The 26,954-nt window shown below is 44.2% G+C and overlaps 1 long non-coding RNA gene across 1 annotated transcript; it reads left to right on the top strand.

The window, feature by feature from the left end:
- Window positions 1-662: 662 nt before the first annotated feature.
- Window positions 663-4,045, top strand: LOC129387101 (uncharacterized). The gene is made up of 2 exons (XR_008614406.2): window positions 663-992; window positions 3,190-4,045. It is a non-coding gene; the product is annotated as an uncharacterized lncRNA (long non-coding RNA).
- The last annotated feature ends 22,909 nt before the right edge of the window (window positions 4,046-26,954 follow it).

Genomic DNA, 26,954 nt, shown 5'->3' with positions numbered 1-26,954 from the left:
CTCATATTACAGCCATCCAGCGCAATGCGTCGTTGCCTAGAAAGCGTCCAAAGAAATTAATGAGTGTTGCCCCAACGGAAGATATATTAAATGAGCATTTTAGCAAAGTATCTCTGCAGCCGAGGTGCGAATTCGGAGCAAACAAAATGCAATCATTAAAACGCTTGGCACGTTTCTCCCATTATTTTTTGTGCACTCAGCAACGGTACGAGTCAACGTCTGCAACACGCCACATTTCCCTATATTGTACAGCAGCAACACGGTTGATGCAACGCGCCAATGCATGTCAGCGCAGCAAACCCAGCACGGAAAAGCCGCATACAGCCACTCCATTACCACGGAGCCGTGTAGACAGATGAAAAGTACAGTTGGCTGAAGTTCTACCACCATGATAGCTATAAAGAATAATTCTGTTCAATGCAGCAGCATTGTTTCCAAGAGCGCACTATGTCCTTAAGTTTGTGTTTTCGTTTTACTCTCAACGAACATGTTTTCGTTTGAATATGTGCAGCCGGATCAGAATGTCCGAATCGTGCTTCAGTTACTGTACTTCAGTACAGAAGCAGCGGCCATGTTGTTATGTCATCTCTCCGCGTTTCCGTATATATTTTTAGCATTGCATGACGGGAAGTAGTTGCAAACATGGCGTTGTGAGTTGTGTAAGTGTTGCTTAAATGATATTGCGCTTGGTGTGTCGTCTTCTCTCACGTCCGTGTCGTTTTTTATGTCGCGCAATATCATTTAAGCAATGGATTACCAACTTGCCCGGAATGCTGCTCTCATTGTGTATGTGTGTTTTGTTGCTATAGTCTCGGCGCCAATTTTGTCAGTGGCAATGGCAGTGACGAACAGAGACTTGTTTGGGATAATGCGCGGCCGCTGCAAAGAGCCATTTTGTGACTGTGAGCGCTTCAGTGTCCTCATTTCGGCGAACCTTCGCTGTGACTACTGCGACGACAGCCCCGGATCGCATGGGAAAATAGACGAACTTGGTAAGTGTACTTGCATTGTACTGGTTTGTCTGTATTCAGCATATAGCTAGGCTGCAGCTTTTCTTTCATTATAGGTCAGGGAAGTGCAGAAAAAAGAGAGAGAGAGAAAGCAAAGGGGTAAGCAGCGATATGCGCGGAAATGCATCCGTGTTTCTTCCACGCTCAAAAACGACACACGTCCACGTTACCGGCACGGCAAGCCGCCGCGCGCCGTTCGCGGGCCGCCGTTCGACGGCGGCTTTCCTCGCGAACGGCGAGATTTACTTGCCGTAGATAGGATGTGATAATATGATGTTGCCGGGACCCATTTGTGTCGCATCCGTACAGCGAAGTAGCGACCGAGGAGTAGTCGTTCTGGCAACGTCGGCAGCCTTACCGCCCCTCATCGATATCGGCGGCGCCGATATCGTCGCTAGGCCTTTTCCGGTTCACGTCGAAGCGAAGGCTTATGGCGCTTCGGAATGAATCACCGACGCTCACAAGCCGCAATATTTCATACCGTTGCTGTCGCTCTTCGCAATGATTATACACAATGCAGAAAATACGCTAATATGAGCGGCGCCGTTGGCAGTGATGCGAGCACAGCCGCGCCCGTCGTCTGCCGTCGGGAACCATGCAGTGCAGCGGAGCTGGACAGGTATCCGTGCTCTCGTTCGTGTTTAACGTTTGACAGTGGATATTGTTTTGCGTAACATGTACAATGTACGCATCACTTTATGTAGTGGAAATTATTTTGCGGGGATTTGCGTGGAACAGAAGCTGCAGCCGATGTTTGCGTTGCCGGTGGCGGAGGCGCGCAGCTTCGCGGTCGTCGATTGGCCCGTCGGACGTGAGGCGGCAAGGTGGCTTTGGCGGCGGGCGGTGCGCCGGCCGAATTTCCGTCTACATTAGACACCTCTCGCGCGGTAGACGTTCTACGTCACTGGAGGCCGGTTTGCCGTTCAGGGATATTTACCGCTAGTGTGGTGTCGTTGGGATGCATCTTTGCTGAAAAGAATGCAGATGTAGACCAAAGTGACCACAATATTCCAGAATAAGCTGAGGTATGCTGGTACAGTGCAGGTGTCCGGAGAAATGAAAGGAATTTGAGTTAGTGCCTCTCTCTGAAGTTGCTTGTCATCCTGACAACTGCAACAACTTTGAAACCAAATGACAGAAAATCTCAACTTACGCACTGTACTTTAGTTCATGCATATATAATGGATTTGATTCTATATTCAGGGCTCATCTTTCTATTATATTTGAATTCGATATGAAAGTACTGCTGCTTGAACAGCCCTGCTTTTTTACGACGATTCTCATCAACTTTCATATACAATCATGTGTCCTAATGTGTATAAAATGAAATTGATCTAATTGGCTCCAGTAGTAATAGTTGTTGCTTAGGTTTTCTTGCAAGTAATGTTGGTCTGGACAGATCGTTTATATGTAGTGACGTCAGTATAGTGAACATGAGTGCGTATAAAGAAAAAAAAAAGTGCGACGTACATTTTGACTGGTGGACTAGCCTTTGTCAAAGCGAAACGTTCGGAAAATGTACTGTGCAATAACAGTGTGTGGCGTACCATCTTTTTTCTTTTTTATACTACCAGTACCAACCCGATATATATATATATATATATTGGTTAATATGCCATTGATGGTGCCGATATGTGGTTTACATCTATGCTGTGGGAGAAGATCTTGTGCATTGTCTTGCTTGTTGTGCGACCTCTTCTTGCCTTTCATTTACGAGCATTAAAATAATGGGCTACAGATGTCAGACGATAAATAAGTTCTGCTTATATCCTGGGCTGAATAAAATTTTTTAAACAGATAGGAGGGCAATTTATTCATTCTTTTTGTGGAGATATTTCTTCCACGAAAACTTTGGTAAGAGATGCGAACAATTAAGAAAACAACGCAGGGGAACTGGCTCAACCTACACTAGGCTAGAGATGCCAGTTTTGAGCGTTAGTTGTTTTCAGTGAGTTAGGAAATCCAAACTACTAAGGCACAGTCAATCCATGTTGACTGTGAGTAACACACCTGCCCGGTTTACTAGTGCCAGCTTTCCTAGCTGACTTCTCTCCTTTTGCCCTTGTTCGTACGTCTCTTTGTTTTATTATGTGGGAAAATGCGACATGCATGCCGTGCTCTAAACTACATTAATAAATTTCGGGCAGTGGTTTATGTCATCTTTAATTTCTTTTCATAGATGGCATTGCCAGCTGATGAGCTCCAAGTAACAGCACCTCACATTTACAACGCTCCTGACAAGATATGTATTTTTGCTGGCAGCCAAGCCGAAGTCATCACTGTCTCCACGTCTGAAATACAACGGGCACTTATTTTTTGCCTTTTGGCATATTATGTTAAGTACCTAGAATATCCATTTGCATTTTACCAAATGCTTGCTCTCGTGCAAAAAGATTGTGCTGCCAGGAGACAAGCTAGTGAAAGGACTGCTTTCTACCCGTCTGAAACGTCTCTTTGCGCTCCTAAGCAGTAAAAATGTAATCTAGGGAGTAGTGCTGTTCGCGCTGCTTTCCATGTTTTTCACCAACTCTGAAGTGAAAGAAAAAAAACAACATAGTGTGTGATTTACTTCAATGCGGTTGGTTAGCTCCAAAGGTGGGAGAGGCTTACACCATAAGCAGCTGTCTTTTTCACGTCATACATTGTTTACTTCTAGTCACAAGAAGTGCATTTACTTGCTCTAGTCATTTGTTCCTCTCCCTTGTGGTGAAGGCTGGTTAATTTTATTTCATTTGTGTATTCATAGGCCTCAGAATTTCTTATAAACATAGCTTAAGCATTTAACTCACCCACGTAGATGGTTGTTTTGCAAAATGTAATGCACTCTATTTGCCCTTTGCTCAATGAGCAGATCGGTATATATCTCTGTGCCTGTGCAGAAATCTAGTATTGCAGTTATTAAATAGCATCAATTCTGATGTTTGTCATTTCACACAGTTGTGCTTCAATGACTGTATATGGGAGGTCTCATGGATGGTATTTTTGTATCAGACCTTGTTGAACAATAAACTTGTAATAAAGAATTTCGTACCAGAGAGAGTACTCCAACTTATTTTTTGAGAACATTCACAGAATATTAAACGGAACAGCTTATTACAAAGGCTAGGTGCATAGTTAGGAAGTGAAATAATGACGTTGCCTTCAGCTACATTAAAACAACTCATTGTCACAATATTATTGCCAGCAGCGCTTTGCAGTATGCTTTTGCTCACCTGAACTAAATTATTATGGCCAATCTACAATACTCATGCATATGTCGCTTCCCCAAGTGTTTTTCTTCATTGAGTGTACTTCAAGTAATTTTGTGCCTTTGGAAGATGGATTTTTAATAAATAGTGGCTTTTCTGCACAAGTATGTAAAACTCTAGGAACTGAAGGTATTTTTGGCTTCCACATATTTTAGAGGGACATTAACTCAGAGGCAGTATATGTTAGAAACTTACAGCTAAGTTATATTGGCAGTCAAGCAGGAACTGACCCCCAAAGGCTATGTTAAATTTAGGGGTTACTTCGGCTATTTATTCAGATGTCTTTATTGTGATTGCGCTGTATTGTTATAGCTAATCTATAAAATCTACCATGGCGTCATGATTGAAAATGTTGTGCATCTCGAATGGGGCCAACATTGTGATGCCTGTCAGTTGCCTCTGATTTCTTCTCGCCACAGATTGTCATGTAGAAGTTTGAATTATGGGACTGAAAGAAAAATGTTTGGGTCGATACCAACCCGAGCAAATTACATGCTATCTTTAAAGCTTTAATGAAATGCATTGACAGTGAAAGTCTCTTCTTTTATAGTCCCACAGTTTAAACACCAGCATAACTATAATCTGAGGTGAGAACATAGCCAGCTGGCAGGCATGACAATATCGCCCCAATTCGATATGGCAATATCTTGTAGTGGAACAGTGCAAATTTTCTAGTTTGGCTATAAAAATAGAATGCAATCAAGAAGAAAATATCCGTATAAGTTACTGAAGTAACCCCTAAATTTAACATCTTTAGAGGTTACATTTGCTTTAAGAAAATAAAGGACTACAGCGTAACCTCTAAACTGCATATTTTTCAAGGGTAACAATGTACCTTTTATTTTATATTGGTTACAATGTACCTTGTAATATAATGGTTACAACGTACCTTATATTTTGTATTAGTTACAATGTAACTTATAATATATTAGTTACAATGTACCTTATAAATGCGAATTTGTGCACCTATACTAAGGGTTACCCAGCTAAGGGTGTACAGCGTAACCTCTAAAGGTGCATATTTTTCAAGGGTAACAATGTAACTTTTATTTTATATTGGTTACAATGTACCTTATATTTTGTATTAGTTACAATGTAACTTTTAATATATTAGTTACAATGTACCTTATAAATGCGAATTTGTGCACCTATACTAAGGGTTACCCAGCTAAGGGTGTACTTAGTAGGCATTTTTAGAGCAAATAGCTTTGTTCGCCTCTTTTGTTTGTGTTCGTCGTTGGCGATCGCCCGATGGATTTGCGATACAAAGGTAAAGCGTGCGTGCTCTCCCTAAAGCGAGTTACGGGGTGCGTTCGTCGCCGAACGACTGAATCATAGGTCTTTGAGACAAACGTGGCAATGCGTGAACTTAGAAGTGTGTGAAGGTTGAGATCCAGCGGTGGAGCACTCGCAAACGTGCGGTCGCCCGCCCTCCGTTTACTCTTCGTTTGCGCGTACGCTAAGTCGTGTGTTCGTTCGTTCAACTATGAGTTCTTTCGGCCACTATGTCTCTGAGACGCACTTGTAGGGCACTTAGGCTGGTGCGTTTAATTACGTAATGAGGCGACAAATGGGGCCTAAATATGAACGACTGTATCATTTCATTTACCGCAATTTCAGCCGCGTCATAGTGCGGTAATTTTTTGCGTGGTCATCACTTCACTAAAGTCATATTTCCCAAAATTATTTCGGAGCGAACACGACCTTCCCCAATGTATTCACCTTAGTTCAACTCGGTTCGCGATAAATACGTCACCTTGTGAACGGACGAGCTAACGCACGATGAAATGCTATTTGTGATCGGTCACTAACCTGAAGTAAGTGAGTGAGTAAAGAGTTTATTTGAAAACAAGGTATGGACGGGGGACCTTGTTGTTAGGCAGCCACGAGCCCCTGGGCCCGGGCGGCATCTTCAGCTCTCTCGATGACCTTGGCCTGCAGGTCCGGGTCGGAGCTGAGCAACACGGCCTCCCACTGCTAAGTATTACTTATTTCGTGATTTGAGTGATTTTCCGCTGGGCACGACCACATAATGTGGAACAGATTCGCTTTTTTCTTACAATGGTTACATGTATTAGGGTATTGGTCCGGGTAGTAGTAGTGATAGGCTACGGGTTTGGGGTAGGTGCTCGTATGAAGTCACCTCCAAGCGACTTCTTGTCGCTTGTGAAGCGATTTGTGTGCTGTCGAGTACGCTGCCTTGGCTAACCTGTAGTGCTGAGTTATTGCCTGGAAACTGACCATGCGATCCTTATCTGATCCTAGCGTGAGCCTTCCGGGTGCTCGGTTGGCGAGTCCTCGAGCGGATGTGTGGGCGGCGTCGCTGCCGGATAGGGTGGAGTGTGCTGGTGCCCAAATGATCTGGATTTTTCATGGGTGTCGGTTGGTGTCAAGTATGTGTTTTGCAGGAGCCGAGACCCAACCTTTCACAAAATTGCGTACTGCTGCTCTGGAATCGCTAATAATGTAATGACAACGTGTGGAGGCTATTTCCAGAGTGATAGCCGCCTCTTCCGCTGTTTCAGTGCTTTTGGTTCGGATTGCACCAGAAGCGCGCACTTGACCTGAACAGTCCACTGCGAGGGACATGCAGTTGCGTTCATTCTGCTGCGTCGACATAGACTACGTCTTGGAAGGCGTGGAATTTCTGATGTAGGGCTTTGGACCGCTCGGCCCTCCTTTCCTTGTGGAATTCGGGGTGCATGTTTTTAGGGAGTGAATTAATCTTGAGGTGGCGCCTCTGATTGTGAGGAATGTCTACTTTAGTGCTTTGCATCGACTCGTAGTTGATGCCGAGATTCTGGAGAATCTTTGGCCCGGCGGTACTCTCAGCTAGCTTTTCGTATTGAGATATACGGTGCGCTTCCACAAGTTCCTCGAGGGTGTGCACAACGCTCACCTGAGAAAATAATTTACTCTACGTTATCTCACTATGCTTTTAGAGCATGAATGAAGCGCTGTTATCGCCTGCCCGCTTCGCGAACACTAAAAACTGATTTCGTTATATATGTACGCAGAGTCCCGATTTGATGATCGGCCGCGTGTATTTCTGTCTACTTTGAGGAACAACAAACACAATAACACCAGCGCCCGCCCCGGAGAGCTCTTGGGCGTGCTTAGAAGATTGGCAGGTACGCACGAAGGCTAGCACGTTGGCGGCACTGTAGCTTGTAATACTTTATCAAACCTTCTGAGCAGCGATTGTTCGTGCTCTCTGCCGGCCTTTGTGCGTCATAGCTGCCACGCACCGCCAGTCCAAAGGCTAAGGACAGCACGCATTATTGAAGTTACTGAGGGCTTGCTGGAGGCCAGGATGCTGGCATTCGATCGTAAACGTGTTATTTAAAACCATTCGCTACAATATTTTGCCAAACAGGCTTGGCAAATGTTGCGTACCTAATCCTAGCGCACGTGATACATTCAGAGTCGTCATTGTACGGCGTTAGAGCTCGTTAGATACTTTAAAAGAATAGTTATCAAAACAAGAAAAAAAAAGCGGTCGTCACTGAACTTCTATAACCCTCCGTATCGAAACTACTTGCTATATACGAATTTACTCGGAGCTATAAAGCCAACGCGAACCCTTAAAGCGCAACGACTTGCTATGCGTGCATTCATTCTGCGAAAAGTCGTCTGCTAAGTGGGAACGCTGTAGGCGGCGCCACGTTCGACGAGCGAGTGCGAACGAAAGGAGAAACGCGCAGGAGTGAAGGCGGAGAAAAAGAACGTTGCTACTTAGCGGTGCTAGGAGGTGGTCCGAGGGACGTGCAGATAAAGCCCCGCAATTTTCCAAAAGTGGCGCCATTCTTAGATCTTCCCGCCATCCCGCTATAGTGCCTCGAATATATTGGCTAGTGTGCCGCTCGCGGCCTCCCGGGAAGCACCGGATACAATGAATGCGGGCGGCTGCCGCTAGGAGCGCTGCAGTGCAGCTGGGTGCCTTTTTAAACATTGCAGGAGCGTATGACAACGCAGAGCGCAACATCTTGTGGGATATTTTGGAAGGGGAAGGCCTCGGTGACGATTGTCTACAGCTTTTGAAAGAAATTTACCTAGAAAATACCACTTCCGTTGAATGGGAAGGGATGAGAAGCAAGGATAAAGTTGATATCAACAAGGGACTGCGGCAGGGGTGCCCTTTATCCCGCTGCTGTTTATGATGTACATGGTGAGGATGGAGAGGGCGCTAGAAGGAAGTAATATCGGGTTTAATCTATCATACAAACACGCGGGTACAGTAGTAGAGCAGCAGCTCCCAGGTTTATTTTATGCGGACGGCATTGTGTTGCTAGCTAACAAGCAAAGTGATTTGCAACGTCTGGCTAATATCTGTGGACAGGAAGGCAAGAATTTAGGTTTGAAGTTTAGTGTTAGAAAATCAGGTGTTATGGTATTTAATGAAAACAGTGAACAGACGCTGGCAATACAAGGCCAGGAAATACCTCGGGTAAGAGAATATAAATACCTTGGTATATGGATAAACAAAGGCAATAGATATATAGAAACAGGGAAAAACAATAACAGCAAAAGGGAATAGAAATGCAGCCGTAATGAAGCAAAGAGCACTATGGGGATACAGTAGGTACGAGGTCCTCCGAGGTATGTGGAAAGGTGTAATGGTTCCAGGACTTAGAGGACTGGAAATGCGGTTGTTTGCTTGAAGTCAGGGTTACAATCAGGACTCGATGGCAAACAATGGTCAGTGGGGCCCCTTGCACTGGACGCTCATGGGAGGACTTCAAATGATGCTGTGCAGGCTGACATGGGCTGGACAAGCGTTGAAGTGAGACAAGCTCACAGTAAAATTGATTCTGAAGAACGACTGAGGAATATGGAAGAAACTAAATTGGCTGGGAGAGTTTTCAGGAATTTGTACAGGAAAAAACACTGATTCCCAGTGGAGGAAAATAACTAGGAACCTTACCAGCAAGTATGCGGCCTGCAGGGTGGGCAACACAGCAACAAAGAACGTCAAGCGGAAAGTCAGAGAGGCTGCAATAATCTCATGGGTGGCGGCGATGGAAAAGAAACTTTCCATTACTAACTACTTAAGAGGAAAAAACGGAATCAGGAAAGAAACAATTTATGATAACTCAAAGGGAAACTCATTACTTTTCCAAACGAGATCGCGATGCCTTAGAACACGCACTTATAAAGCGAGATATAGGAAGGAAGAAGAAGCATGTGCTTGCTGCGGTAAAGCTAGGGAAACGACGGAGCATATTTTATTAAAATGTGAAGACGTCTACCCAGCGGTCGATTTAGGCACCACTGGCCTCCTTGAAGCCCTTGGGTTCAGCGGGAGCAGTGGTAATGCAAACAGGTCCGCAATAGACATTAGTAAGAGGCGATTGGAGGATTGGTGGAAGAAAAGTAGGGGAACGACAAAAGACGGAGACGGACAGAAGCACAGTTCGCAATAGGGGATCAGAAAATTTGGGCGTTGTAGTTCATAGTGTTTTTTTTTTTCTTTTTTCATTGTTTAACCTAGGTAGGATATTAGGCAGTATAGCAGCAAGAGCTTGGTGGCGCAACCCACCGCCCCGTTCCAAAGGGGACGCTCATAATATCCATCCATCCATCCATCCATCCATCCATCCGTCCATCCATCCATCCATACCCTCGCACCACAGGGTTTTCGTAGCCGGCCGTGTTTCCACAGCATCGGCAAGCTTGCTGCTACGCTTTTTGTTTTTATAAGCCGTAGCAGTAGCAAAGTTCAAATGTGGGCGGCTGATTACTGATTAGGGCTCCTTTTGATTACAACAGGCTCCTTTAGCGCTTGTCACTTGCGTGAAAATGTTATGCTACCTCAGCTCGGCTGCGAGCGTGGAACCTCCAGTGTTTCTATGCTGGCGAAAGGAAAACGCAGTTTTTAAGGCAAGAGCCTTATATTTCCGCGTTTCAAGGTGGTGTTGTGATCTACAGAACATATCACGCGACCCAAGGAATGCCAGAAGCGAACCGAAGCATGTCCAGCCGTGTATAAGAAATGATTTACGATTAGAAAATTTAATGAATGATTGATTAGTGATTGCATTAAGGTGAATTAGGTTGAATCAGGGGTGATTAAGGTGGAATAGGGTGGATTAAGGCGAATTACAGTAGGCTTTACATGGCGTTCGCCTTCGCGTCTCTTAGGCACAATAGCTAAGGCCACCCGTATTTTATTCTAGCGATGATTGCAGCGTAATGTTTTTAAAGGTAAGTTTTAGGTTACGTTTTTATTGTAATAAAGTAAACGAATGCTAAGGTTGTATTATTGTTCTATTAATGCTATAATAATACACATTCAAGAACGCTTTAACCGATCATCTTTTAAAATTGACTCGAATTTTGCTGTTGTTTGTTTTTCTTTTTATTTGTTGTTGTTTCTGCCTGTTTATCTTATTGTTGTCTTCATAGGTTTTAATGTTCTTGATTGTTTGTAAACCATGTACCCATCCCCTCATAATGCCCATTGGGCCCCGAGGATATGACAGTAAGTAAATAAATTAGCCTGTCAAATGGACTGCTGGCATTCCGTGCACTAAACATTTTTATACCAGGTAAACACGCGCATTTCTTTTTATGTCTGATATACGTGAACAAAAATAGGAAACAGAGCTTTTATTTAAGCATAACAACAGTCAAACGCAGGCACAAGATAGCACTAGATGAGACGTACTGCTGACTGTAGTTCAGGCAACCCATTGGACCACGAATATCCTCTGGACATCCCAATTAGATCCGAACGTCCAAGTCCCGATCAGGACGTCCATTAGATAACATGCGGACAATAATAGAGAGTTTTAGTTTTTTTTTTTTAATTTGAGGCCCCAAAGAGCTTTGCGGGTATTAGCGTTGGGGCACGCAGGAGTGAAGAGCTTTAGAATAGGGTTTTGCGTTTGCGGATAGCGTCTTGCGCTGACAGCGCCACGACGGCGTCAAAGAAGAGCTACTAGAAATAATTAAATGAAACATGCCCTTTTATGATAAGAATAGTAATTTTGACTTTCATGTATTCACGTTGAATTACAATTTAGAGGTTATTTAGAGGTCATTCTGTACGCGGCAAACAAATAGTTGCCCTTAGTTTTGAGTAACCAACCTTACGTGCCTTCACCAGCCAAGCCAAGCCGTGTTAGGCCTAAGAGCCATAAAATCCACACTTGAATTCGGGATCAGCGGCGTCTAATGAATCCATCTTCATAACACACACTGGTTGATAGAAAGCGATAACCGCAGTCACTTCTCCTAGCTTGCGAACTTCACGCGTTACCACGAATCGAACCGAATTCGGTGCTAGGTTTCAGCCGTCGCTTCGATGGGTGCCGCCATGTTTGTTAACGCGAATCTTTCGGGGCAACTTTTCGGGCTCCCGCTAAATCAGTGAAATAGCGTGCCCGATGCAAACCCAAATGCAGTTTGCGTCTCGCGCATGCCCAGTGGCTTCGACGCTATTTCTTTGGGGCCCCTATTCTAAATCTTTCTAATTTTGGGATGTCCTATTAAGACATCCTTCGGGCATCCACACGATTGAACTTCTGGGATCTAAACGAAGTCCGAAAACTTTAATCCTATCGATGTCCGAACAATATTTTCAACCGGATGTCCCATACCGGCCACATGTGGGACCAATACACACAACCTAACACGTACTATGTGACCATACTTCACTTAATGTTGAATCTCTTGTACGGCAGCTTTCAGCGCAAGCTTTTCCGAAAAGACATGTCAGCCAGCAATGTGAAGCTGCTGCACTCAGAATAAGACTTTCAATCCAGACGGCAAATGGAGAAGTTGCAATGAACGACCGAAACTGCGCAATCATATCGGGAGGAAACGTCGCAAAGCTATAGACAGACCACTGGAACAGCTGCGCATTACCACCTACCGCAAGGCGTAACTGAATCAATCGTGCCCTACGCTCGCCGAACATGCCGACAAAGCCAAGTACAGCGACCTCTGCAACGGCTGCAACCTCTGTCGTAGAACAGAGCAGTGACTTCCTTTACCCAGTCGAATCACCACTGTCTGTTGCATGCACGCGCACGCTTTGCGCTGATTTGCGCGTAGTCGGTCACATGACTTAACGCCGCCGTCTTATTGGATCTCTTCGCCCTTCTCTGCTAGCTCGGAATGCCTGAAGGCCTGAAGGTTGCTTGGTTGATGCGCTCCGCGCCAGGCGCCGCATACTTTCAAGTTCAAGAAATGTCCACAGAGGACGAAAAAATCGACCGCGCGCCGCTGCTAATAAATGAAGCATAGTAGAAGCACACAAGGGATGCCCAAGTTAGCTTTAATATCTCCTGCTAGGGGCGCTGTAATAAACGCCATTTTTTTACAATCTTTTTCCTACAATTACCGAAACATGTTTATTATCATTGCCAATTAGATATCATTATCATTACCAATTAGATACTGTACTTTTCATTAGCAAGTTTACTGTTTTTTGTCATTATAAACGCAAACAGCGTTCACCATCATCGATCTTCCACGTGACCTCTGGCCTGGATTCAAAATTTTCCCGTTATTTTCGAGTGCATGGCGGCACGGAATCATTCGTGCGTGCACTCAGACTGGTGGCTTCTTCTTTGCTAAAACTAGTTTATTGCGCTTCAATGTCTCCCGTTATTTAACTTGCGGTGAAGTGACGTGTTTGCAAGCGGGCATGTAAGTCCGAAAGCTACGTTTCGGTCGTGAGCAGTGCATCCGCATCGAAACGAGAACCGTATTCTGCGACTGAGGACAGCAGTACTGGTGAGTCGTTTAATATCGCTGCCGGAATCCTTATGTAATAATGCTCTCGTTAACTTACAGGCGGAGACAAGTTAACGAACTATATGCTGCATTACATATGGACAGTCAGGACCCTCCGTTTCTGTTTCCGAAATAAACTGTTAGTTCCGAATTCACGAAAGAGAAAGCGATATCGGAACGCGTGTCACATTTTTTATCTCGTTGTAGCCGTAGCCATGGGTGACAGAGTAGCCTTATCAATGTATATTTTTCCGAGTCCGCCTGCAAGTTCTTTCGTCCACAGAACCAAATAACCCTTTGATAAAATGAAGCTAAAGTACTGAATTTAATGCATCATACAGTTTCACGGAGGATAATTCACCCATATTTCGTACCTGTTGGTTCCAAATGTTCTTGCTGTTCAGTTTAGGTTACCTGAGGACGTTTATTTTTGTAGTAGTGAAGCAGTGCATAGCGTTCGTGCATAAAAAGAATGCATCATTTCTAATAGCTTCATGTCTTTAATGCATTTGCTTGTGAAACCAGCAGTGTGACCTCTTCTAGTGTATAGACGAACGCATAAATGTTCTTATTTTTGAACTTAGTAATACTTAAGCTGTTGACATGTATTGTAGTTAGGCAGACATCAATTTTACGGAGAGTAGCAATATTTATTTACCATGCTGCTAAGCACCCTAGAAAAAATAGTGTACATTTGCATTTGTTCTGTAGTCACAAACCATTACAATGTATATGTCACACCTTTTCGCATTTCATACTGCAAAATTGTGCTTATTCAATTTCTGATGCAGCCAAAATTTCTGTTCCAGACATGCAGTGATGAGGACGGCACCAGTATAAAGCAACAAACTCCACGCACTAAAGAGAAGTTGCTGCCTGCTACAACAAGGTCATTGTGTGGACTTTGGCTGCTACTACAAGGTAAACAACACCTGGTTCAGAAATAAATATGCTTGATATATGCTGTATTGGCTTGCTAATCTTGAGATACATGTAGTTTGTTTGTAACAGATGACATGAACGTTTGTTCGTATTTACAGTTCAGCACAATTGGTTCGAACATAAAAGAAAACATTACATGAGTTTGGATAATCTTAGCTGTGTCTCATGTGTCACTGTTCTGCTCCAACAGTCTGGGCCAAGCACATCTTGATCATCACGGGAGCCTCCATCTACACCAACAGGAAGAGGCTGGAGCCGAATTCGCAAGGCTCTACACCACGAACACACATGTCGTTCCAGAAGTATTTGGATGAGATATGAAGTCTACATACGACTGTGTCAAGAGTGAAAAGAGCCTCTGCCATCATTATACCAGCACGGATATTGGTCGAGTCATCCAGGTACCCCAACAACAAAAAATCTGACTTCAGATGTACTGCAACCTCTGAACAAGCACAGACGACGCTGGCCAAAAGAGTTCTGTCAGCTTGCCGTTCTTTAATGAGCTTCCTGGCCTTGTCAAATACCAGTTGTGCCAAATACATCTTTTTTTCAATGAATGCAAGCTTTTTCATTCCACATTCTTGTTAAAGATCATTCCTCTTCCTCATCCAAACATTAAAGGTCAACGAATTCTTTGCTCATACTTAACACCAGTCACTGTCTATAGTAGCATAACATATGTGCAGCAGTATTTGTACGTTGCCTTATGTAATTCCTCTCCTGAAATAGCTGACGCGGCATTGGCGTGTGTCTTGCATTAACAATTGCTCTGTGTGCCATGTAGCATTAAACTTTCCTTAATGTTTTTGGCTTTCATTGCTTGCAAGGAAGAGTGGCTTCTTTCTTGAATGCAAGCTTTCTCATTCCCATATTTAATTCCTAGTCTCGTTCAGAATTGCTATTCTTGCTCGACAGCCTGTGTTTTTGCGCAAGCTACAATGAAGTGACCTGTTGCGGAATCTTGTTTCGCTGCTGTCCGACTTGGTGCTCGTCACCGCGTAACGTTTCTCGTATGTGGGCGCCTGGTCAATTGCATTGGGAAACGGTGTCTCGAGGCAAGCACCTGCTCCTGCAGTCTGTACAGCGACATAGACTCCGAATTTATACGCACCGTGATTGTTGCTCCCTGTTCCGTACTTTCCTGCTGCAGCCGTGTGCAAATTTTGCTTGTGGCCTTCCTGGGCCATTATTTGGCGTCAACGGAGGCTATCATACGTGATTACATAGTCCGAAGTGTATGAGGTTGATATCCCCATGGGCGGAAAGGCCTGCAAAATGGCGATTCACACAAAACAGACCATTTCCATAGTGAGAGCAGGTGGTGCGCCAAGTGTGAGCAACACTTTAGAGGCCATCGAAAGAACAAAAAGAAACGTGCAGGTTGATAAGGAGGTAGCGCTAAAGTGCCAGTTAGTTCGTGTCGCTGCGTTGGCTATGGAAGCAGATGCGTGCATCACCCAATTGATTCGCAAGGCAAAGTACAGCGACTGTCGATGCAAACAGATGGGACACTGTGCAATCTGCTTGCGCCGCTGGTTGTCCCTCGTTACTAGACCGCTATGTGCAACGAAGGCAAGCACTGTGCCTGAGCTCGGACAGCTGAATCTTCTGAAAGCGACCCGTAGTGCGTGAATGCTCACTGTTGTCATGTGGATCTTAGCTAATGTACATTGTATTGTCTGAACATTGGGCGGTGATTGATTGCCGAGTCTCATTTGCTCATAGTTGCCGTGTTATCTTTCTTAGATGTGGCGACCTGGTTAGCTGCATTGGGCAAAAGTCCTTTGCTCCTACAGACAACAGAGCGACAATGACTTCCAATTTACACACACCGTAATTAGTGCTCCCCTTCGACCTTTCATGGTGCAGCAGTGGGCAAATTATGCTTGTGGGCCTTCATGAGACGTGATGTGGCGTGAACGGAGCATACGTGATTGCATACGTGATTAGATGATCCGAAGTGTATGAAGTTGATAGCCACATGGGTGGTAAGGCCTCTGCAAAAGTGGCTGCAAAATGGTGATGCCCACAAAACTGACCATGTACATATTGAGAATGTGAGGCACCATGTGCGAGTTACACATTAATGGCATGCGAAAGAACAAAAACAAATGTGCAGGTCGGAAAGGAGGTAACGCTAAAATGCTGGGTAGACCATGTTGCTCTGTTGGCTGCGGCAGCAGATTCCTGCATCACCTGATTGCTTCGCAATGCATATTCGGCGACTGTCGATGCAAACAGGTGGGGCACTGTCCAATTTACTTGCGCTGCCTATTGTCGCTTGTTACCAGACCGCCTTCTGCGAAGACGTAAGTGAGCTTCTCAGCGCATCTCGAGATAAAAATTTTATTTCTGCTCTTGTATGAGAAGGTGCACTGCCTTTCTTCCGCCAATAAAGTCGCACGTCCTGTTCACTCACTTGTGGGTTGTTTGTATGGGCGTCAGTAGAGGCTCTTTAGTCTCCTGGCTATTAAAACGTGGCAGCTGAGGCATGCCGCAAAGCCAGCGAGGCGAGCACGGCGCGTACCCAGCGTACGCCACAGGTATAAAGCGGCCATATTGGATATTGCACTAAAAAAAAAGACTCGGAACTTCATTAGCTTCAAGAAAATAAAGTCATGAGGTAGAAGAACGCGCCGCCGTGCAAAAGGGACCGCTGGCAAAAATACATCTCCGGCATTAATTTTTTATACAGACGAAAGAAAAGACTGGAACAGGGTAAACAAAATAAAATGGCGAGAAACTCATCCTCTACCACTAGTAAACGCACAATGCGTCATACTTATTGACCAAGCTGATTATCTAGGGGCACATTTTGAAAAGATCTCTAGTTCAACCCACTACTCAGACTCGTTTCTGAGATGCCGGCAACAAGCCGAGCGACTGCGTCTGGGTCGGAAAAGAAATGAAAAGAAGCCTTACAACCGTCCATTCAACACGGCGGAATTTCAGGCTGCACTAAATGGTTATAACAAGTCAGCTCCAGGAAGCGGCAGAATACTGTATGAAGTGACCAAACGCCTAACCCTCAAACCCACAAAACACTACTGTCACTATTTAACTCCGCGTTCTCTGTCGGCTGAATTCCGTCCGCCTGGAAAAAAGAACTATTCATTCCAACACTACAAGATGACAAGGGCCCAACTTTGGTCATACAGTTATAGGCCTATAGCCTTGACAAGTAGCCTATGTAAAGTGTTCGAGCTAATAGTGAACCGGCGCCTCCTTCATTTCCTCGAAAGTAATAAACTATTAGACCCCCTACAATATAGTTTCAGGGAACGTACGTAGATCTACAACTGATCGCCTTGTCCGCATTGAGACGAACATTTGTGATGCTTTTGTGCATAAGTAGTTCTTGTCAGTATTTATTCATATAGAGAAGGCAGATGACACCACGTGGCGCTTCGAAATTCGCCGTGACCTGGCTGAAATGGGAATCCAAAGCAATATATTGGCGGAATGTCATCCAAAGTTACCTGTCGAAGCGCACATTCCTTGTTAGAGTTGGTAATGTGCTGTCCCGTCTATTTAAACAGGAAAAGGGTGAACCACAAGGTGGTGTGCTTAGCTGCACCCTTTTCATTGTGAAAATGAACTCGCTCCGTACTATCATATCACGTACAATGTTTTATTCTGTGTATGTGGATGACGTACAAAGAGGTTTTTAATCATGTAGTATTTCGATCTGTGAGCGACATGTACAGCTTGGGCTAAACAAATTGTCAAAGTAGGCTGACGTGAATAAGTTTAGATTAAACCCGCAAAAAAAGCACGTGTGTTCTCGAACAAGAGAGGTATTTTACCGGACGCCGCTATTTATCTTAATCTCCATGTGAACCACGAACATAAATTTTTGGGCCTCATTTTAGACTGAAATATCTCAAAGCGAAGTGCAAGACAATGAGTCTACTGAAGCTCTTGTCCCGCACATCCTAGGGAAGGGACAGAAGGTGCCTCTTGAGCTTGTATAAAAGTGTGATAAGGTCACGCCTTGACTACGGAGCCGTATTCTATAACTGCTATGCCTAGTGCCTTCAAGATGCTAGGTTCGATTCACCACTTCGGTATCTGTCTTGCTACTGGTGCGTTCAAGACTAGCCATGTAGAAAGCCTGCACGTTGAATCCAACGAATGGTCTCTACATCTCTAAAGGATATATGTAAGTTTCTCCTACGCCCTGAAGGTGAAATCAGATATCCATCATCCATGCCATTCATTTATTCGTGACTTATCCACGGCCAGGCTGTTCCGTAACCGCACAGTCACTAGACCTCCTCTGTTCCTGCGGATGCAAGCATTGTCAGAAGAATCAGGTGTTTCTTGTCTAGAGAATGTCCTAATGGCTCCTACTCGGTTTCCACCACCTTGGGAGAAGCAGACTATCCAGTGTGACGTGTCTTTCGTAGAAATATCAAAACGGGTACCTGAGGCACAATACCTTCACATTTTCTTGAACTTTGGGAGAAGTATTCGTGTGCTCAATTTTACACAGATGCTTCTAAGTCTCCTTCTGGGGATCATACACAGCTCTAGGACCCTCATTTGCAACAGCTCGGGCACTAAACCCACACACCAGTATCTTTATAGCGGAAGCATACGCTATACTCTCGGCTATTAAACACACAAGGCTCACAAATGTCACTAAGGCTGTTCTCTTTTCAGACTCATTAAGTGTCGCGAGAGCCATAATCAGTCTTCCAAGACACAACAACGACGTTTTTAGTGAACTGTACAGCACGTTGTGCTCTGCATACATGTGCAACCAAGTGATTGTCTTATGCTGGGTACCTGGCCATATAAGTATAAAACGCAATGTAGCTTCTGACCAAACCACTACGTCAGTGAATTTTAGCGACAGACGGTGATGTCCCCATCCCAGCCACAGACCCCTTGCGCCATAAAACACCACACATCATCAACAGCGACGCAAGACACCACTGCCAAGGCCAGCGGAATTATTACAGCCGATCGAGTGTTCTTGCCGGCCGTTTCAGCCATGTGGGATGAATTTGTTGGGGCCGTTTCTGCCGTCAACATCGGGAAACAAGTGGATCGTCGTGGATGCCGACTACCTTACCAGCTACGCCGAAACGAAAGCTCTGCCTAAAGGCAGTGCGGCCGAAGTCGATGAGTTTGGTCTTGGAGAACATTCTGCTGCGACATAGTGCCCCAGAAGTCCTCATCACCAATAGAGGAACGGCCTTCACTGCGGAGCTCACCCAAAACATTTTGCAGTACAGCCAGACAACCCACAAGAGCACAACTGCCTACCACCTGCAAACAAATAGTCTTACGGAGCGGCTGAACAAGACCCTCGCCGACATGCTCGCAATGTACGTCGACGTCGAACACCAGACGTGGGATCCCATCCTGCCGTACGTAACCTTCGCTTCAACACTACAAATATACATCATCGTGTGAAACAAGCAAACACAATTATAAAACTATATACCTCTGAACACTTAGGAACCCCCTAATAGTAAACTCTTACAAAACTAAATCCGATATTTTTCGCTCCAAATCGTCATTTTGCGAACTTACTCAATGTCGCGAACTGTGTCGCGTGCCCCTTATCTCGGGGGCGTGCGGATGTTAGAAGAGATGGAGTCGGGAGACGCAGGGCAACACAGCAAACAGATTTTAATTAACCCAAACTCAGAATGAAAAAAGGAACTCAAAGGTCAATTGACTAAAAATAAAACTCCACTAAGAAATAGTAACACTTGCATAGCCTACATATGTCATAATCCTCGTCTACGTTAGTCCTTAATGGTTCCTAAGCGAAAGTCAGCAAACCCTAGCCTGTGGTTGCGGTGTCGTCAGAAATGAGTGTTCTTACAAACTTCGGTCGTCTCACGTATCTCTGAGTCCGATGCCTGCCGGATCTTCCTCATCGCCGACGCGGTAGAAGTTCATGCCTTGATGTCGGCCAGTCAATCTGTCCGTCTTTGATGCCGGTGTCCCGAACTCCGTCGGTGACGTAGCAGCACTCCAGCCTCACTGGCTAGGCCTAACGCCGGGTTCCGCCGCTACTTCATCGAGTGCCGACGAGACGCCCCGGGGACTATCGTACGTGCTGGTCTGCCTCTGAAGGGTGATCCTTCCTGGAGTGCCAGGCACCGCCGTGAGAGGCTGCAGCAGGTCCAAGGAGCCTCGCTCTAACGTAGCCGAGGTCAACGGCCACACCCTGGATCACCAGCGTCACAGGCTTGACCGAACCTCCTTGGCTCCCGTCTCGAGTTCGATGCGACGCTCCAATCTTCTTGGCCCAGAGCCACGCCGATAATGCCAGCTCCGAGCCGCTTCTCTCCCGGTCACAACTTGGGTCACGCGCCTCGAGGGCTTGTGCCGTTCGGACGGATCCGCGCACATCGTCATCTTCCTGTCTTTTTGCGCCGCATGCCTCTTACATATGACACTCATTCTCATATTTAACGTTGAACCCAAGCATAAAATTGAATTCTTTCTTACCGTAAAAGCTTTAGGTGTTATATTTCACGAATATATGAAATTAGACCGGCATCTGAATTTTTTACGCATCAAACATTGTAAACTTCTAGGTGCATAGAGAAAATGTCAACGAGCATGACCACATTCTCAGAAGATCTTGTTATAAAATACGCTCTTTGAATCACGTTTGCGCTACTGTCATTTAATTGGCAGCAACGGAGCCAAACAGTCGAGACATATTTTACATATCTTACAAGAAAAACGCGATCCGTTCCGTTGCAGACCAGGGGTATAGCGCACACACTTCGGAGCTGTTCGTCAAGTTTAAAGAGCTAAACTTCCTATATAAATACCAACTAATGCTATACGTCACATCCTAAACAGGGGCACGGAACGAACAGGCTCGTCCGCTATAGCTGTACTCCATAGTAGATGTGGATGTAGAGCTTAGACGTTAGTCGCACATGTCCACTCTTGGGAACTACCCACGATGGGGGTAGTTTCATACAACATTATGAAAAAAGAAGAATAAAATAACTGGAAACAATTGGTGAATAGGTATATGGGAAGTAATAGATATATTCTAGGTTATGATGTTAATAAAAAATAGGAATAAATGAAAACAAAAATACACCTAATATAATGGATTTTGAATAATTATACCAAAACGTTAAGTTCCGATGTTATAGTCGCAACCTTTCTGACCATTAAATAAAATTCTGGGTGGCGTTGTCAACCTTCCTATCGCTGTGCCGGAGGGTCGCTGCCCCGAAAAATAGTAAATTTTAACATTTAAGTCTAATCTAAAAATGCGGAACGGAGTTTCTAAGGTTCTTTTTGGCAGTTCAGAATATATTTGGCAATCAATGTGAAAATTATCTATTGTTTCATGTTCCCCGCAACATGGGCAGTTTGGTAAGGGAGCCAGACCAGCTCTCTATAGGTACAAATTTAGAAATATAAGACTGCAGCGTAGTCAACTGATCGCTACTTCAGCATCTGACAAGTGCTGAAAATCTGTAGAGTTTCTTAAAGAAGGGGAAAGAAATTCACGCAGCGTCGTTTGCCTCCGAAATTTTGCCCCTATGATGATAGCTGGTGCCGGTAGGATTTCAAAGACTGGGCCATTAAGGGACGCTTTCGCCAACAAGTTTGCCGTTTCGTTCAGAAATAGGCCCTTACGTCCAGGTACCGAAACCAATCTAGTCAAAGCTAAATGAGGGGGCACTAGCGATTTGAAAGTTCGTAAAACCTGGGAGTCATCAGAAGCAGACAGGGACGAGCACAGAGACAGAGAATCCGTTACGACTACTGTGGCACGCGTTGAGGTATTTAGTTTACGAAGGGCTAGAATCACAGCGAACAATTCTGCTAGAAAATCGGTGCGATGTCTGGGGGGTGAAAAGAGAACGACCAATCGAGGATAGGAGAAAATATTCCGATTTCCCACTTCTCTTCATTTTGGTAAGCGTCAGTAGCAACAACTCTCTTGATCGGTATATGCAGAAAGTAATCGTTTAAGATAGAGATTAGCATGACGTAAGATAGCGCCTTTGTATTTTTAGGGAAAGTATCATCGAACTAAACTTTAATGGAATTAGTGTTGCAACAAACACGAGTCAACTCATGAATTTGGATGTTACATTGATCTAAGAGAGTCTGTATACAATAATTGGAGGTGTTGTATGTTGTCAAGTCCCGCGCCAGTAGCTTTAAGATTCAAGATTGTATTGCCGACCTCAGTGGTAGTGGTTGGAAAAAGACAAAAGGATTGCAAACAACGACGACTGTCACTAGAGTAAGACTTCTCGGATTGTGTGGTGAGACTAGAAAAATATTCCCTGAAGACATTTCTAATGGTATCAAAAGTGTGAAAGGTGTTTCCATCATGGCAGATATCCGTAATACCAGTTACAGAGTTAGATTTATTTAGAAATGAATTTAGTATACGCCACCACTTTCCTGTGTTCCTACCGGCTTGAATTATTACTTGTTCATAGTAATACCGTTTCGCTTGCCTTAATAGTAGGGTCAACGTACTGCTGCATTTTTTGCATCACTCATTTAAAGGGAGATTAAAAGGATTTTTCCTTCGATTTTCTGTATGGGATGTCTTTTTTTTTGTAAACAAGTAACCCCCAAGCAATTACTTGCAATGAATTCTTTATTTCTTCGTGAGACAAAACTGTGGATTTTGCATTTATCGGCCGCGGAATCATTTTCTTGGCGCACAGAAAGTTATACAGTCCGCGTTTATTATTTGATTTAGAAAGAAATTCAAAATGCGCGATGTCACACTCACCTTTTTCCTTCAACAGAATGTGTTTCAAAGTACCAGTATACAATTTATAATCCACCCAGTTTTGAGCGGTTTGATTATGCAACAATTTTTTCCAAGCTGCCTTTCTTCGCCTGTAGTCACCGAAACAGTCATCATTCCACCAAGGAGAAGCATTCGATTTAGCTGATCGTACCACGAATTCAGATTTTCCCAGAGAAACCTTTAAAACAGAATAAATGCTCAATGCTTTCGATTTGAGACTAGCATCAGTCAGAGAAGCCAATGAGGATCACAAGGAATTTTAAAATTTTCTGTAAAATATGAAAGAGAGAACTCATTAGAAACTGAGGAGGGTGACTGGACGCTTAACTTCAAAAACTACTGGTAAGGGGTCGCTATTTGTGGCATAAGCAACAGTCGACTAGGCGAACAGAGAAGGGGTGGAGCTCGCGAAAGTTAGGTCTAGGGCAGAAGTAGCCCGACCTCTGACGAAATTAGTGCGTCCTGAATTTACGCAGTTAAGATTGTTGTCCTGGAATGAATTGCACAAACGAGAGTCACTCTGGTCTGTTTTTAAGCCACACGTAACATGGTGGGAGTTAAAGTCCCCTGCTAGTAGAATATCTCTTTCCGCAAGTAGTAATTATGGTATTCAGATGGCGCGTGTCACGAACACCTGAAGGATTAAAGCAAGCATTTGCTATAAAATACGTCCGACAGGCCGGACGTCTTATGTTTAACACTAAAATTTCAAGCTCGAGGGATAGGAGCTCTAGGGCTACCTTTGATTTATGACAAATTGTAGATATCAGTGGGAGTAAACCACTTCCTCTCGAAGATCGATCTAATCGTGATGAACAATAACTTTTGAAATGAAAATTTATATCTCGGGTGAGCCATGTTTTTTGTAATAAGATTATATCAGGCTTTATTTGAACGGGCAAGATAATGTAAATCTGTGTAAGCAGCAAATATCGAACAACGGTTCCATTCCATTACTCTCAAGGATACTATTTTGAGGATAGTTTTGCAGTAGCAACTACCTTCTCCAAAATATTCTTCTTGAGACCCTTACTGGGCGGGCACCTTTTGGACTTATTCTGAGAAGACATAGACGAAGATTCGGAGGTCTCGTGGATGTTTTCCGAGGGAAACGTGCAACCAGTATTTTTATCTTTACTTCTCTATTAAGTGGCAGTGGAAGTTGTCTGTAAAAGGTTAGCAATCTGGGTACTGAACATTTCAGATATGGAGTCTGATATGCTGACTACTAAACGCTCCATTGTGTTTGCGATTGCTTGTTCAACTGCAGAGTCAATTGTCTGCGCAATGATCGGGCCTGTGAAAGAATACTGACGTGCTGTTACGCCAGCGTACCCGTGAGCCCTCACCTTAACAATGGCAATAGCTTCTCTCCTAGAACACGTTCTGTCGTCAATTATTTCCAACAACTGCGTTTATTGCACTCCAGTTGGGCAGTTTGAATAGTAACCAGGATGTGATCCGCAATAAAGGCAACACTTCTCATCTCAGGCCATACAATCACCCTAGAGTTAGAGTGACTCTCACCACATGTGAAGCAGCGTGAAGCAGATTTACAATCGCCAGCACTATGGCCATAGCTCCAACTATTCCGGCATTGTAGGGGACGTGACGCCAGCGGATCGACTCTGAACAGTAAAGGCCACTCTTTTATTTCCGATGGACGAGAAATTCTGGCAAAAGTCACAGTCACTGACTTAGTGGGGACTCTCTTATTGTCCACAACGCGATTGCAGCGGTAAACAGCTACAACACATGCCATAGAAAGCTTCTCTAAGGAATTCTCAGAAGGACTTAGTTGCAAGTCGATGCAACGCACGATGCACCTTGTGTGTGCGAGGTGTGGTGAAATATATGCACTCATCGGCACGGATGCAAATGAGGAAAACTTGAGCAGGTCCGCTACACATGCCTGGTCTGGGGACCTGCACACTATCCGACCTCGACCAAACTGCCTGACATCAGTGACACTGTGGTAGTGAAGAGTCATCGCATGTAGTTGTTCTTGTATCGCTTCAGGGGTTGTTCAGCCTGATAGAGACCCACCCAAAGGCACCAGTGCGAAGGCAATGCTGCTCACTGCGCTGTGGAGAAAGAACTCAAAAGGTAGCTGATCATATTGAAGAGAGGATGTTTATGGGGAACTCCTCATTCTAGTAGAATTCTTGGCCATCAGTGCGGCCTCATATACACCAAAATAAGAAAAATGGGCTGCTTGAACATAAACTGAAAAAATGAAGTAAAGAATGATAACAAACTTAACCAAACTTAACCCCGTACTTAACCAACCCGGCCCAGAGTTCAAGCCAAGAGTAGCTAGAACCCACATATCATTCGACGGCAAGATCTCGCGGCTATCCATACTATACTCCGTATTTTGCCGTGACATTTTTTTCCTTGCATTGCCGTGTAATTTGATATGTTCTAACGTTATTCTGTGTCTCTTATTATATAATATTCCTTCCTGTACTGCCGTATGTCACCATATAAAGTGAAGTTGGGGGCGTATTAAAGCTGCGCCTGTCAAAAAAATTTATTTCGTTATTTCATTTAATTTTATAGAATGATTGGAGCTAAATATTTCGCTTCACCTGCCGGCAGTGTGCAGTAACACCAATCAACAATATGTTGACTTACTGAAGGAAAATTCAGTACATAGACTTAGAATAGAAACGCATTTGGCGTTGAATTTTTAGCCTGTGTGTTTCGGTACTGGAGGTAGGCACAATGATTCCAGCGGAACAGTACACTTGGAGTATTGAACGAATTCCTTGGTACAACTTCAGCATGACCCGCAAGGTGAATAAATAAAAAGCAAACCAGCGAAACGTGCTTATTGGTAATCACATTGGTGGTTATCGAGAAAATCGTGGTACTTTATAGCAAATGCCGCCACAGCTATGAATCTTGGTCGCGATTCTTCTTCTAGAAATTTTAAATACATGTTTAGGTAGTTACCTAGGCGTTCTTTATGCTCAAATTTGGCAGCAAGCTGGAATTTTGGGTCAGGATCGTTCACTAGAGGCATCACATCTTTGCTTGACTAGTTTGTTCTAAGGAAACATGCAATACCCACAAATTGTGTGAATCAATGCTCCGCAATCATAGTGCGGTTAGCTAGCGGTCCAACAACGTTTTTTTTTTTTCAGTGCTTACTAGATGAGCTGATATTTTTCTGCAAGTCAAGAAATGGTGCGTGTGTTACGCGCGCGCGTACGTCGCCATAGCAACCAGACAACGGCGACGACGTTGGTGCGAAGGCGATGGCATGATGAGTGATCTTTATACTTCGACAAAAAAAACATGGACGTATTTTCCCTTTGCGGTTTGGACCGAACCTCAAGCAGTGCCGTCTAACATACCGCCTTAAAGCGCCAGCAGCTGCTGGCGAAGAACGCAGTAAAGAATCTTGCACCCTTAAGGTTGCTAAAAAGACGTTTTTCGTGTTTACACCCTCTATCGGCACATATTTAACATTCGTGTATACGGATAAAACCTGAATCGATTATGTCCGAACAAACAAAAACAATAAAAACTAACGCACGTAAGGGTGCTGAATGGGCGTTTGAACATCTGCAATCTGCACCCTTTGCGAATCACACGTGGTGCGTTTTTATGACAGTCGCATACGACCCATATGTAGCGTGTTTATGAGTTCTCTATAAAAAGCTATTCTTACACCGAGTAGCGTGTTCACTAATGTTGAAATTTCTGTCATTGTCCTTGTTGAAATCAGGGACATGTTACAAGCGTAACCAACGTGTTTTCTGGGATGTACAATGCCAAGATGGAATCTTATACGAGATTTCTTATGAAATTAAGTTCGTTGATGATACAATGTTTCTCTTTGTTAATAACAATGATATGGAATATTTCCGCACCTCCGTACATTTGTTATTTCGCATGGCTGCTTTTTTAAGCCCCACTAATGTTCACAGGCTGCTTTACTACTCCTACATGACGAATTATTAGTGGTAATTAAATTTCCTTGTTCCATTTCTAGGCCGGCCCTTACTACCAACAGCAGTGTTATTATTTAAAGGCTTGATTGTTTCATGTGTTCCGATACCAACAACACAAAAGCTGCAACATGCCTGTAATCCGTGTTAACTTCTTGAGTTCGAACCTGCCTAGATGAACTTTATTGGGAAAGCAATCCACGAATGAATTTTTTGGGCTTTGAATATATACGTAATGATGTCGTGACAAATAAAATGGTTCACTTTCCGCCTA

The sequence above is a fragment of the Dermacentor andersoni genome, chromosome 2, assembly GCF_023375885.2.
Source record: "Dermacentor andersoni chromosome 2, qqDerAnde1_hic_scaffold, whole genome shotgun sequence".
NCBI lineage: Eukaryota > Metazoa > Arthropoda > Arachnida > Ixodida > Ixodidae > Dermacentor > Dermacentor andersoni.
The sequence above is the reverse complement of the archived record's forward strand: the minus strand, read 5'-3'. Positions and strand labels throughout refer to the sequence as shown.